The 16,000-nt window shown below is 32.2% G+C and overlaps 1 long non-coding RNA gene across 1 annotated transcript in view; it reads left to right on the top strand.

Annotated features, from left to right (window-relative positions):
- The first annotated feature begins 3,856 nt into the window (after nucleotides 1–3,856).
- The window catches only part of LOC127092416 (uncharacterized), a 52,178-nt gene continuing 40,034 nt past the window's right edge, over nucleotides 3,857–16,000 (top strand). The window contains exon 1 of the long non-coding RNA XR_007792176.1: nucleotides 3,857–4,279. This is a non-coding gene — a long non-coding RNA (uncharacterized LOC127092416). The remainder of the gene's footprint in view (nucleotides 4,280–16,000) is intronic.

A 16,000-nucleotide genomic window follows, 5' to 3' on the forward strand; every position in this document is an offset into this window, starting at 1 on the left:
TTATGGATCTTGACCTATGCATGGAAATGAAGTCTTATTACCAGATGAAATGGTCATAAGAACTGATGCAAATGAATGATTTAAGGTGAGGCAAAATTTAGGATATGACAGTTGCCCATATTTAAATAACTTTACCGGATGACACGAGTGATTGTAATCCTTATAGAATCGTGGTAAAAGATATTTAAATACAGAAACCCAAATTTTGCCTCTAGAGGCAAATTATATGTTATGCTATGAGCTAAAGGACTTCCTTTTTTTTTCTGTTTTTCATTGAGGATATGAAATTGAAAATAGACTCTATGGGGATGATATGAGATGATCGGGCAAAGAGGTATGTTGGGAATAATAGTGATGGTGGTTGAAATGACTCACTAGGGATATACAGGTCATAAGTGGTTAGTCTTGGCTTCTCACTGAACATAACCAAAAAGGTATCTTACGATATTTGCAATGAAAAAAAAATTCTGGATTCTCACAGAATAAACAAGAAGGTTATGGGTTCTCACATAACAGAAAAAGAAAAGTTATAGATTCTCATGTAACGAAAAGAAAAGGTTTTGGAAGGTTATGGATTCTCACAAAACAAAGAACAACATGCAGATTATGGCTTCTCACATAACACTGATGAAAAGTTACGGATTCTCATGAAACAGAAAAGGAAAGGTTCTGAATTCTCACATAACAAAGAGAAATGTTATGGCTAACAAACTTGTAAGTTACAGATTCTCACATAACGAAAAGAAAAGAAAAAATTTTGGATTCTCACAGAACAAAAGAAATGTTATGGATTCTCACATAACATCAAAATGACAAGTTACTGACTCTCACGTAATTAAAAGAAAAGAAAAGTTCTGGATTCTCACAGAACAAATAACAAGAGACAGGTTATGACTTATCACATAAGGTTGATAAAATGTTATGGATTCTTACGTAACAAAAAGAAAAATTCTTGATTCTCATAGAACAAAGAAAATGAAACAATAAAGGGTTACATATTTTCACCTAAAAAATAGAAAAAGAAAATATTCTGGATTCTCACATAATAAAGATATTATGGATTCTCACATAACGAAACAATAAAGGGTTACGGGTCTCACGTAACGAAAGAAAATGAAGAGTTATGGATTCTCACAAAACAAAGAAGATGTTATGGATTCTCATAACCAAATCAAAAGTTGCGGATTCTCACGTAACAAAAAGAAAAAGGTTCCAGATTCTCACAGAATAAAAAGGATGTTATGGATTCTCACATAACAACAATAGTGGGTTATGGTTTCTCACAGAACAAACCAACAATATTTGGTGGACAAATTCGGGAAGTACATCAGAATAACAAAACTCATATGATTTACATCAGAGAGACAAAAGGTGGTTCAGACAATACATCGGACAAGACAAAAGAGAATTTGAACATTTCGATAAATATCTATTTTGGTGGGCACCAACTAAGTTGGACTTTCAGTCAAAAGATAAGTTATTGAAAAAATTTATATGATATGCATGTGAATTATGCATGACCTATGATGATACATGAATGCATGCAAGGTAAAGGTAGGGCCAATGTGCCAAACACAAAGGCCCTTTGGTGTGGTTTTGGAATCTTCTTGATTCCCCGACACACGGATTATAGTCAATAAATAGTTTTAAAAATTAATATATTAGTATTTTAATTTTTTGATACTACACTAATAATAGTTGTATATTAATTTTCAATTTTTAAATAACACATATCATTTGTAAAATTATTTACAATGGGATGAAAACTAATTTATTTATAAGTTAAATTTTTTATTTCATAGTTAGTACATAAACATATATTATCATTGTATTCAATAATTTAAATAACTATATATTAATCCATAAACTAATTATATAAATAAATTATTTTTAATTGAGTATCAATAATTGGATGTATCAAATATTTTCTTTCTTAAAATATATTGTGAATTGAGTTTTGATGATGATTATAAAAATCACCATTATGGATGACTATACAAAATAACTTTAATTTAGTCCAATAATTTTATTGAATCAAAATTTAATGATTATGATTGATTCTTCTCATTTATATATATATATATATTAATATATATATATATATATATATATATATATATAATATATATATATATTATATATATATATATATATTATATATATATATATATATATATATAGAAATGAGAAGAATCAATCATAATCATTAAATTTTGATTCAATGAAATTATTGGACTAAATTAAAGTTATTTTGTATAGTCATCCATAATGGTGATTTTCAAGTGAGAATAAATATATAAAATATATTACAGAATAAAAGAAATATATTAAAAAAGTCTAAAAGTTTAAATAGGAGCAAATTAAAAATTTAATTATTTTTATAAATTTAACATAAATAGTTATGATCATATTTAACAATTTTATTACCATATTAATATTGATTGTTTGTCATAAATATGTCTGCAACGTTTTTTTCATTAAAATTGGTCACAATGTTATAAAAGGTTAAGATAACAAATATAATAGTGTAATGAAATTATGGAATGGATGAATAATTTGGAGTTTCTTCCTTAACTAAAAAATAAATAAACTATATTTTTGTTTTTAGTACATTGAATAAATATATATATTTTCAAAATTATCTTTTTAATCTCTTAAAAAATACTCAATTTTTTTTTAATCTCTTAAAGAATATTTGTAGAGCATTGGTTATAATAATAGAAAATTTGTTATATATAATATATTAATTTGTTATATAATATTTTATCCTAAACTCTAAATATTGTAATTTAAAGAGTGTCTTTAAGTGAAAATAAATTGAATCGAGTCAAACTTTGTCAAATCTGAGTTTATTTTACTAATAATTTTAAAGCATAAGACTGAGACTTGGGAGGCCAATGGATAAGGTTTAGTATAGTACTCTTACTCGTACATGTAATTTGAAAATGTCTATATAAAAGTCTATTTTATTTGAACATTTATAAATAAGTAATTCAATTAATATTTAAATAGATTAACAAATTAAAAAATTAAGGAGACTATAATTGCTTATTTGCATTGACTTATTCAAGTATATCTATTAGCATAAATTTTAAGAGAACTTATTCAAAACACTTATGATATTGCTCATAATTTTTTTTCTTCAAGTTGATTAAACTTGTTTTTATATTTTAATTCAAAATACAAATACAATATGATAATAGTAATTTATATTTATTTAAATAGATCGATTTGATAGGTTTAAAAAGTTTTTTTTAAATGATTTGTAACCTATCCTTTTTAATTAAATAGATTTATAAAAAAATTTAGACTTTTTTTTATTTAGAAAAAAGTATAGACGGAAATGGATTTATGTAGATTATATCGAAGATCTCTATTAATAGTCTAACTTATTCTTATCCCCAAATTGTGCCAAAGGGATACTAAGTGAGAGATATTCTATGCATCAAATTATTTCAAATCCTAAATTCATTTTATTTTATTTTATAAATCCTATTTAATTTTTTTTATTAATTAATTTGTTAAAAATTGATCACTTTTTTTATTGATAGACAATATGATAATAATTCTTTGAAATTAACACACAATCTAGAGTATCAAAAATTGAACTTAGACAAGACGTTCAATCAATCAATTGAGTTATGATTTGTGAATTATAAAAATAGTCAATCTTTGGATTAAATTTAATGTTTTTTTAAGTTGTTTAATATCATAAAAATTAATTACATTTAAATTTTTTTTATTAAAAGGACTTCAATCAATTTCCACTTTAGACTTTTAAATTAAATGAATCATTATTATAAATTTTATCAGTCAATTTGATTTCAAAATTTACTAGTAATCTTTTAATTATAAATAGCCAAATTCAAGGTTCTTCTTATTCACCAATAAAAAATTCAAAGGTTCTTGTTAAAGAAAATGGCAAGCAGCAGCATCAAGTTCGTGATATTTACATTAGTATTTATGTGCATTGCTTCGTCGATGCTTCATGCAGATGGAGTATCCTATCCACACCCTCGATATTGCTTTCGTTTAGACAAACGTTTATGTGTTCAGAGTGCATGCCACTATTTCTGCATATACAACGATTTCCCTCTAGGTGGAAGTTGTGTACCAATGACGAGTTTGTGTTGTTGCATTAGAAGTCAATGAAACGTGGTTTTATTAATGACCATTTTTATATCCCTTATGCAATAATTTGTAAAATGGTCATTTGATCTTTATCAATAATAGTTTTCATTATTTTAATTTTCTGTTAAATTTATATATGAATGTTGAGGTGTTTTTTGTGTTTTGGTGACTTCTTTAATTGAGATCTATTCTTGTATCTCTTTTTTAGTGTAGATTTTATTGTCCTGATTTGATACACCTTAGAGTTATATTATTTTACTTTTGTATTTAAAAACTATTAAAATAAAATAATGTAAATAAATAAATATGATTAATATTATGATGGTAAGTTTAGTAAAATGTATAACTTATCAAATGTCCATTTTCATTATCATTAAGAATTTTTAAGAATTTTGTGAAATTGAAATGATTTGTAGAAATTTTGTTAGACGATGTTTTATATGATATAGTGCTTCAAATGAAAATAAGCTTACGTAAATAAAGAAATATGATTAATATTATAATTTTAAGGGTAGTAAAAAGTCTAACTCATCGAATATACATATTCAATATCACAGAATTTTTAAAACTTTTGTATAGTTGAAATGATTTATAGAAATTTTGTTACATGGTATTTTATATGATACAGTGCTTCCAATGAAAAATAAACGTATACTTGTAAGTAACTCATTTATATTTATTCATAATGTTCATCAAAACTAAAAAAATATGAATGTCATGCACTCGCATTACATAAAATGTAAAAATAACTTTATCATAAATTGGTGGAATCTTACACGGATGAAATTTCAATCGAGGCTATATTTCAAATAATATATTCCTTTCCTAAAATCACCATCTAAGACAATAATTTATCCTTTAAAGAGAAGATTTAGTTTTGATTAAATAATTTTAAAAAATAAAACAAAAAAAAGTTATTAGTACCCCCTATCATTCGTTGTACTCAACAGAAATCGTTTTGATTATTCTTGATCAAATTGATGTTATATCTAAAGATACTTGCGAAAGAATAAAGGGAAAGGAATGAAATAAATAAAGTGTTCGGTGAGGATTTGACCATTCATGCTACGTATCTTTATATGCAATAAAGAATTCAGAGCTCTATAGTTCATAGAACTAATGGTGGGAGGTGAAAAGAAGTTGTGATAACAAATATGGTGTGAACCAAAGGATTATGTTGTTTGACTCCAATAAGGAATGAGATCTGAACCCAATAGTAAAACTGGTATGAACCAACAAGTGAGGGGCCTAAGGCATGCCGTCACTATCTTGGAACAACCGAAAACAAAGGAAATTAAGTGTTTGGTTTAATAGTCAAACAACCCTTGATTCACAAGCAGGCACAAGATGGAGCTTAAAGAGATATTGTATTTGCCTCAAAGATAACAGTATATCATGTGGGGTGAATGAAGATAGTATATGATGAATGCATCATGGAGATGAATGGAATGATAGAGAAAAGTAACCAAAGTCAAAGAATCGAAGGTTTTGGTGAAAGTGACTAAAAAGGTATAGTTTGGAATCAAAGGTAAATGTATATTGGAATCCATAGTGGTAAATGGTATTTGCAATCCAAAAGTAAAGTAAATATAGACTAAGATGTGCAGGAACAAAGGCAATACCCACTATATTGTCATGACCAAAAAGCAAGGAATTAAGTATTTGGTTCCATAGCAAACATCTCTTGGCAGAAAGGTGGACAAGTGTCCTAAAAAGGTATATATGGAATTCCAAAGAAAATTGTACTTGGTTTCAAATAAATAGTATGTCACTGGTGTGAATGGTTTGTGATCGAAGGTAGATCATGGATCATGAAAGGTATGGATGATGCCCTAAGGCAGAAGGAGTGATTAGAATTATGCTTGCCAAGGGTTCGAAGTCTTGTGCCTACGTATTCTCATGGTGCAATGAGAAAATCAGAGCATCGTAGTTCATGAAACCACAAAAACAAAGGATAGAAACAAAGAGGTGTTTTCCTACGCAGTTAGGACTAACAAGACAAACATAACTTCAAGGTTATGACTGCAGTGATGAACACTGTAACTTGTACCAAACAAACATGGTAGCATGGGAAACCATAAAGGAAAAATAAAGGAAAATTCTTTGAACCAACGAGTGAAGAGGTACATACTAAGATATGGAGGGACAGAGGCATACCCATTGTAATATCATAACCAAAGACAAGGAATTACGTGTTTGACATCAAGGAAAACTCTATCGGTTCACAAGATGGACAAATGTCCTAAAAGGGTAGGTATGAGACCTAAAGGAGAATGATGATTGGTACAAGGAATAGTATATCACTATAGGAAATAAACAATTTAAAACCAAAGAAGAATGGTATATTGGATCCATAAAGGAATAAACTCTGAACTAAAGAGTAAAGAGGTACAAATTAAGATGTGGAAGAATAAAGGCATACCCATTGTATTGTCATAACTAGAAAAATAAAGAGAATTAAGTGTTTGATTACAAAGCAAACATTTATTGGTTCAAAGGAAGGCAATGGTTATGGAACCCAAAGGGATTAAAGGATTTGGTTCCAAAAAGATGGTATTGATTGATGAAGAATTACAAATAAGGTAACTCACAGAGAATCTGAATCCTCGTGCCTACATATTCTTACCGTGCAATGAGAAAGTTAGAGCTTTTATAGTCCAACCTACTACGACTGAAACAAAGACAACAAGAGACTAAGGCAAGAGGTATGATATATGATAATGGAAGATGAAGAAGACTTGGAAGTCATTGGATATGAACTATACTAAAGTCTATGAGTAAAGGTGAATACAATGAGCAACTGGGTCATTCGCCCCGTACCTAAAAATATTCAGAATAAGTTAATAGAATTATCCACTCTCATTCATTATTTACTATTTAAGGCTCGTGACATGTGATTCTCATCATAACTTTCAAGTTGCTGAAGAAGAATACTTGCTGCTCCTTATGATGATGTAGACTTTGTCAATCATTTGATTTGACTTACAATAAAGTTTATGGACAAAGGAGAATACATTGAGCAACTGGGTCATTTATCACGTACCCAAGGATACTCTAGACAAGGATAAGTGTTCTCCACTCTCATCATTCTTTGTTAGTTAAGGTTCATAGCATACAACTTGAATCACGATTGATAAGTTGTTGATGGAGACTTCTGATTGTTGCATTGTTGCTTTGAAGGGAGACTTGACAATTATGTGATTTAAATTATGCTAAAGCCTATGAATAGAGGTGAATACAACGAGCAACTAGGTCATTCATCCCGTACCCAAAGATATTCAAAATGAGTTAACAGAATTCTCCACTCTCATTCATTCCCTATTTCTTAAGGCTCATGTCACACAATTTTAATCTTGATTGACAAGCTCTTGACGAAACACCTATGATATGCCTTGTATAATCCACTACTTGATTTGTGTGGGATGCCTTGCATGAAAGTCTGGACTTGAGGCCTTGAGATCCACGACTTTACAGAAATAGTCTCATCAAGTGATCAAGGGACTTTTGATCACTTGACTAGACTGTGAGATTATACATGAATAAAAGGATTTAGTTAATCAAAATTTATTTTAATCAACTTAAATCAAAGTGTTTGAATTAAATTGAGAATTATGATTAAGCATGTACAACCTCATCTAAAGGTTAAAGAGTATATCCTATCTAAGGGATCATGCCACAATTGGGATCAAATTAATCAACTATCAAAAAACCACACAAGAAATCCATTAAAAATGATCGATCATTCTAAATCAACCCATAATCCTAAGGGAACATGAAATCTACAAATAAACCCTAGGGTCAAAATGGTCAAATAATATGGAAAACAATTATGGAATTAAAATTAGAATTAAAATTCAATTATTCTATTTGTTTCTATTTAGAACCATTAATTATAATCAAACAAAAGGATTAAAATAAAAGAAATGAGCCAGGTTTAGGGTGCAGGCCCTTGTACAGGGGTGCCAGAGTGAAAAACGGTTGGCCTTGGAGGCAAGGTGTAAGACCCCAATTTTGACCCTAAGATCCCTCATGCTACCTCATCATATGCATTAGCATTGGGATCACAACTTGGGATCCTACCTACCCCTCATTCATTGGGTTTTCATTGGGATAGATCACCAAACACATTTGATTATATCATACTTCATTTTTCTTTATTTACTAACCAAATACCAAAAATATGTCAATGTATAGTTTGTTGCTTTTGTAGGTAGTGCACATGTCCACATATGCTCTATCAAGTTCATATCTAGGGTTCGAGGCCCTCAATGTAAGGAGCTCAATCAAGAATTGGTTTACTTGCCAAGCTAGCAAGTTGGTTCATGGTGGTTGACCAGACAAAAGTCTACTAGTCAAAACTGGGGTTCCCTAGACCCTATCTTCTACAATTTTTGTCATATGAAAATTATTCTAAGAGAAAAGTTACTCTAAATGACATTCCATACAACTTTCATGTTGAAGTCAGGAGCTAATTTTGCTAGAAAAGTAATTGTTTAGGGTGAAAGATTATAGGTCATTTTGTTTAAACCCTAGCTTGGAGGTCAACTTCCCAAGGCCATAACTTGCTCATTTTTATGATATGAAATCCATTAAAATTCCATGATCAATTTAAATATGTCTACTTCAACTTTTATGTTTGGAGTAAGTGCAAATTCAACTTGAAAATGCATGTGCCAAGAGGAAACACTATAGGTCATTTTGGGCCAACACCATTGAGCAAGTGATTTTCCTCAACTTCTAAAATGCATAACTCCTTCATGACAAATCCAAATGAGGTCAAATTTGTGACCAAATTGAATAGGTTTGAAATAGATACAACTGTCATGAAGGAACTTTTCTCATTTGAAGTCCATAGAAAAAGTTATTCAAGATGGAAGAAGTAAACATTTGACTTGGGACTTAGAAAATTTTCAAATATATTTGATTTCCCAAACTTCCACCTAAAAAATTCATCATGAACCATGATTCAAATGAAAAAGTGTTCAATATGAAAGTTGCTCCCCTTGATCTCACCTTTACAAAACATCCAAGATTGTCTCATTTGGATTCAAATTGAGGGACTTGCACATGGCTTCATTATGGAAAGTGTTTTGGCAAGATTGGACTTCACATGATCATTTCATTTTGCATGCTTCCACATGATGATTTTAGCATACTTTGTACACTAATGGGAAGTGGATTGCATCATTCTCAAGGCCCAAATCATTGCCCATGCACCCATGCAAGGAGGTTTCTAATTTTGTCCAATTTTCAAGTGGTGCAAATATCAAGTGCATTGCCTATTTAAACAAGCTTAAGGCTTCAGATTCATAATCAACTCCTTGCCCAAGCTTTGCTAGACCATTTCAAACCTTCACTGCCATAGAATTTCTGAAGGTTTCTCTTGAAATCTAGCTTGAATGTCATCTTCTGTTTGGAAGTTTAAACTCCAAAAATTCACTTCCCTTTTCATATCATTTGGTTTCTGCAAGAAAGAGGAGGAGAAAACAATCAAATCCAGATCAAGATTAAGTGAAATTAGATCAACTCGAAGGTGATTTTTCAGAAACTTCTTCTCTTCGACTCTCTCTTAATTCTCCACTATTCTTGTTGATTTCTGGTTGTCTAAAGCCCTACCAATGTAGGCAACAAGATTGAGTTACTTTGAGGTCAAATCGAAGTAACTCAGTTCATGATCCTCAAAATTCAAATCCCTGTATCTTTTTATATACTTGGAATTGGACAAAATTGAGGCCAGATTCGAGCTCCTGAGCCTTTTTTCTTTAAATCCATGTCTTGTTTTTTTCATTTTGGTGATGGTTGAAGGTGGACCAGTCTGGTGAGGTCCAACGGAGAAGAAGACTGGAGCTCTGGCTCCGGCGATGTGTTGGAAGCATCTCAACCATATGATCCATTTAAATTGTTTTAATCTTGGGTGTTGCTTCTGATTACCATGTGTGCATCTCATTTAACTTAAGCATATGTGGAGTGCGCGCTCTGATCCATCTGATCCGCCACCTCAATTAATGAGGGAGATCAGATGGTCCACATTTTTTTGATTTTCTAAAATTTCTTTTAATTACTTTATTTTCATTAATTCATATTAATTTTATTATTGATCCAAAAAATATGGGACTTTCACCAAAAAAAATCAGATATTTTTCTCTTTTTCTAAATTAAAATTAGTTTTGGATCAATATTGATATTTTTCACGATTTAATTGTTTTTGTGCATATTTTTAATTGTTTAAAAATACTTATGACTTTTTAAAAATAATGAAATTTTTTCTCCAAGGTCCTTTGACCTTGTTTGACCTATGACAAATCTCATGGCCATTTATTTGGTGTTTTGAAGAGGTTTTAGGTTTTTTAATCAAACATAATTTGATTTAATACATTTTAATTTGATTTTTAATTTGTTTAATTGTGAATAAATTGTGTTGAGTCATTTTTGTTGACTTGTGAAGTTTGACTATGTGTTTAGGCCTTGGTCAAGGTTGATTTGGCTTTTGTTGGATTAAAATCATTGGATTTAGGGGATTGATAAAAAGTACATTTCATCTTCCAAAATGAATGAATGATTTTAATTTAATCCTATGGAAGATGTCTTGGTTCAAGGATCCATGCTTGTGAATGGATGGTCTAGTGTTCTCCAAAGAATGACTTAATCTATTAAAAAGCAAAACTCCACTAACATTCAATTAACCTTGACTAACATTTGACTAACTCTTATTAATATTGCTTGACTTTCAAGTCATTTACTTTCTGCAATTTAAGTTTTAGTCATTTATCATTCATTGTCATTTGCATTTCATTTAACTTGTTTATGTTTATGCCATCTTCACTTTGCTCATTTGAGCCATATCTTGTGATTGTATATATTGTTTGTGCATTTTGTTTTTGTTTATGGTCTTAGGACCTTAAAACACTTAATAAACAACAAAAACCCTAAAAAATGTTTGGTGGAATATTGATCTTGATATGAACTTTTGGACTTAGTATTAGGCAACATTCCCTATGCAAAAAGGACTTGGCCAATGCCAACATTTTTGAGACCATACTATTGCGATTTGAGCCTTCATCTGATGCAAGTCTTGGGATTTATTTGAACTCATATGCTACATTGGCTTGATGCAAACTATTATTTTGAACTTTTGTCTGATGCTTTTCTCTTAGTTGATCAAGGAGTATTTCATCTGGTACATGAGAAGACAAAGAAGACTACTAGTTATGGGATTTGCTTGTTTGGATGGAGCTATATTTATTTGATGCCTTGATCTTCTTGATGATTGGATTTCTAATTGCTTTGTGGATTATTGCTTGATTCAAAGTCCAAAGAAAAAGTGGGTTTTCTATATGACATTCTTATCTATTGGATTGCATCCCATTGATCAGGTCTTTTTAACTCTTAACTTTTAATTTTATGCTTAGGTTAGCCTCTTCATCTCCTCCCACTTCTTAAATTTCAAAATCTCTCCCCCTTTTCAAAAACTTTCTTTGCTTGTGATTTCAAACTTAGGCCTTATTTCAAAAATCGAAACTTTGGCCTTATGTCAATCATTTTTTTCAAACTCTTTCCTAAGTCAAATTTGTAAATGAACTTAACCATATTGACTTAAAATTTCAAAAGACAAAAAGAACTAACACTAATTCAAACTTTTGGGCTCTTTGTGTCTCTTTTATTAAAACTTTTAATTAAAAGAAACTCACCCATTTTGAAATTGATACCATGAACTACGAGGTTTTGATCCCTCATTTTTATGTTGGTACGTAGGCACAAGTCCGAAGGTCTTGTCAAAAACAAAAATATAATCAATGAATTCTTTTCTCATCCCCACACTCTATTTTTCTCAAGCATTATTTATACCAAAAACACATACACACATGAAAAAAGGCTCCCTAGGAGTACCTAGGACACTTTGGGTGCTAACACCTTCACTTTGTGTAACCAACCCCCTTACCTGCAATCTCTGGAATTTTATTAGTTTTAATTTGAAAAATTCTTATCTTTGGGTTTTGTTCGTACTTTTTCCTTTTTCTTTGGAAACAATAAAAGCGTGGTGGTGACCCTGGTTTTATTGACGTCAAGCTTATCCATAGCTTGATGGTCATGAATTTACCACTACAGAAATTAAGTGGCGACTCTACTAGGGAGTAGTCCTTAGTGAGTTTAGCCTACTTTTTTTTATTTGTATATATTTGTATATTTGATGTTTATATATTTGTTTGTGTGATATAATTTGTTTGTTGTGCTTGGTGATCTCTGAGTGGTGAGATAAGTTCTAACCCGAACTTGAGTGCAATTAAGATAGGAGGATGGTATAGTCATGTTCAACTTGTGTGGAGTAGTCCTTAACAAGTTGGCTTGAGACCCATCTACTAAGTGGAGACCCTTTTGGAGTTACTAATGTCACACAAGTTATTTGTGGTTAGGAATTACTTTCTCTGATTTGGGATCCGAGAAACTGAGGACCGTAGAACATTTAACCCAACTTGGCCTATTTAGGACGTAGTGCGGAGACTGTTCAGGTGTAGACTTGATAATAGTTGTTACACGATACTACACTCAGACGAGTTTCTCTTGAGAATAGTATGGGTTGATGATTCAGTCATCTTAACCTATAATATCTGATAGATGGGATTAAGACTCTGGGAACTTTTTAGAACATCATCTACAAGTTTTTATCCTTAGTACACTCCTTTGGAATGGTTCTTAACCCGACTCCATGCTCGTGACTCACAACAAACCCTTTGATTCTTGGTTGATCCGATCAAGTCTTGTCAATATCAATGGAACTTGGGTGTTGATAAGGTGAAAACCATAATCCACCAAAATGGATGATTGATCTTGACGATGACTTGATCCATCCCTTTACCTTTGTTTGTGTTTGCCTTATGTGTGATCCCTTGTTTGTGATTATTGCATTCATGCATACATGCGCATCATAACATTCATCACATAAAAATAAATTTCAAGGAACTGAGGTCTTATTTGCAAATATTTCCAGACCATGGATTGTGGATGACGGAACACTAAGAAGTACAGTTTCAAATGTCTCGATTTGAAGGAGCTAAGGAAGTTGTCATCTTTTATACTATATCCCTTGGATTTTAAGCAACGTCATGGGAAGCATTTATCTGTATTATCTGTTGATGTGGTTGAAGGACTTCTGAGTGTTTTGGTTCAGTTTTATGATCCTCGCTACTATTGCTTCACTTTTCCTGATTATCAGCTTGTGCCTATGTTAGAGGAGTATGCCCGTCTCTTGGGAATACCCGTATCTGACAAGGTACCTTTTAGTGGATTGAAGGAGATTCCCAGATCTCATATCATAACTGAAGTTCTTCATCTGAAGAAATCTGATATTGATGCACATTTGATGAAGAAAGAAGGAATTATGGGGTTGGCTTCTGAGTTTCTCATTGGTAAAGCTATTGTCTTTGCTCAAGCCGATAGTGTGGATGCTTTTGAAGCCATATTTGTGTTGCTCATCTATGGTCTAACTTCATTCCATAAGGTTGATGGTTTAGTTGATGTTAACGCCATTAGAATCTTCTTGATTAGGGAATCTTGTTCCTACTCTGTTAGGTGACATGTATTTCTCTTTGCATTTGAGAATTTCTAAAGGTGGTGGGACTATTGGCTGCTGTGTGTGAATGATGAATTGAGAGAAAACAAAAGGTTTTGTGTGAGGATGTTGAGAGATAATGAGATTCAGTTCTTGAGATTTTTCAGTTTTTGAGATTTTTGTGATTTGTGATGTGAAACAAAAAAGTGAAGAACCCTCATAATTCTAAAGCGTGTGATGTATTATATTGGATTCTGATTCTGTTAGATTAAAGGTTAATTCAGTTATGAACATTTCAGTTAGTTGCAACTGGAATCAGTTAGTTAGTTCTGTGGGTGTTAGTTGGTAGTTTTTAAAGTCCATTAGAACCTGAAACATGCGGATAGAGGTCTCGGTTTTATGCCATCTTCTTGCAATTTTGTAGAGTCTTCTATTCTAATTTCTGTTACTCGAAATTTCTATAGGTTCAAGCTTTGATATTTTCCACTGAAGCTTCTGTCATGAAGCTTTATGCAGGGTCGAATGTGAGTGTTTTCTACATGGCAAAGTTAATTATGTTATGCGCTTCCACTGTGAATTAATTGTCCATGTCAACATAAGATGTGGTGTGTGAATGTGCAACTCATCTTCTTTATAATTCATCGATATATGCAATGCTAGGTTGTGATTTCTTCCTTCCTCGGGAAGTTCTTCATCACAAAAGCTCAGATTTTTACAGGAAGTGATATTAGCCACAATATGATCAAACTGGTCTACTGTTACATCATGTTCAACATATGCTTGCTCCAATACTTTTTGCAATGCTTCTCTGTGCGCTTCAGAATTCATAAGAAGAGACAACCCTGAAATTTTGGAAGGAGTTTGGAGCAGGTTCTCCACCATATTAAATTCGCTCTTCTTAATCAAACGAAGTACCTCATCATCATTGTTAGGCTTCACACTGCGGGTACATCAACCTTCTTACCAACATCTTCTACATCTTTTAGGAAAACAGGCCCAAAAACTCGACCGCTATGGGTCGCCTTCATAACATCAGCAATGTTCACAACAGAACTAGTCGTAGGCAATGGAACCTCTTGACCATTCTCTAACATAGTAGCATTATATTGATACAAAACAGCTCTATTGGATGCATACGGGAAAGGGTCCACTAACCGTATTACCAACGGAGATACCGATCTATTGACAATGTTACTGCTGCTGCTATCGAACTAAATTACCACCCGCTCAGGGATCTTAAACACTGGCATTATCACATTGACATCATCTATATCTCTTGACTGTTGAATCTGGATTACATTCTCATCCGTCAACCTTTGGATATCTCTCTTGACAACCGAACACCCACGGGGTTTTACACTGCAAATAGTACAACCTTCGTGGTCATGTTCACCATCACTAATTGTACACAAGGTCTTGTGCATTTCCACCAAAGATCGACAAATACATTGCACATCAAACACTCGGAAATTTCCTGGACAGCCATCTACCATATTAACAGAGGAATTACCATGAGTAGGAAATGGGTTAGCTTTCACATTCGGCTCACGGTCCTCAAAGGACATCATCCCACTCTTCACGAGCTTCTAGACCTCATATTTCAATGGGTATCAATTCTCGATATCATGGCCGGGAGCTCCTTGGTGAAAGGCACAGCGGAGTTCCGGCTTATACCACCATGGAAGTGGTTCTGGAATTTATGGTGGATTTCTTGGTGAGAGTAGGTTCTTGAGAACCAAAGATGGGTATAATTCAGCATAAGTCATAGGAATAGGGTCGAAAGAGACCTTATTCCTCTCAAAGTTCTGTTGTTGTTGATTATTGGTGTTGTTGTTATAGTTGTTTGTTCTTTGTGTGGTTGTTGTTGACGTTGTTGTTGAAATGGCATTGATTGATTATTGGAAAATATTCTAATAACAGATGATACTTGATGATGGTGTTGACGTGGTTGCGGACTTCTTCTTACATGAGGCCTCCTCTGCCTCCCAACTGATACTGGATTGGTTTCACCTTCCTTCTTCCGGGAGAAACTGTTGCCTTACTTCTTGCTCGATGATACTTCTTCCTTAGACAATCGTCCCTCACAGACACCTTCTTCTAATCTTATCCCCATGTTTACTGATCGGTCACCATTTCCATTGAATTCCCGCCGCTAATCCGACATATTTTCATCACCTTGGTAAGATTTATGTTTGTTTTTAGTTGCATTTGAGTCAATTATCATGTTTTGTTAGTATGGGATTGCATCGCATTCGATTATGAGTTTATGTCAAAAAGATCTCGTTTATGCTTCGTTTGCTAGTGTCATTGTTACAGGTTTAA

The sequence above is a fragment of the Lathyrus oleraceus genome, chromosome 6, assembly GCF_024323335.1.
Source record: "Lathyrus oleraceus cultivar Zhongwan6 chromosome 6, CAAS_Psat_ZW6_1.0, whole genome shotgun sequence".
In the NCBI taxonomy this organism is placed as follows: Eukaryota; Viridiplantae; Streptophyta; class Magnoliopsida; order Fabales; family Fabaceae; genus Lathyrus; species Lathyrus oleraceus.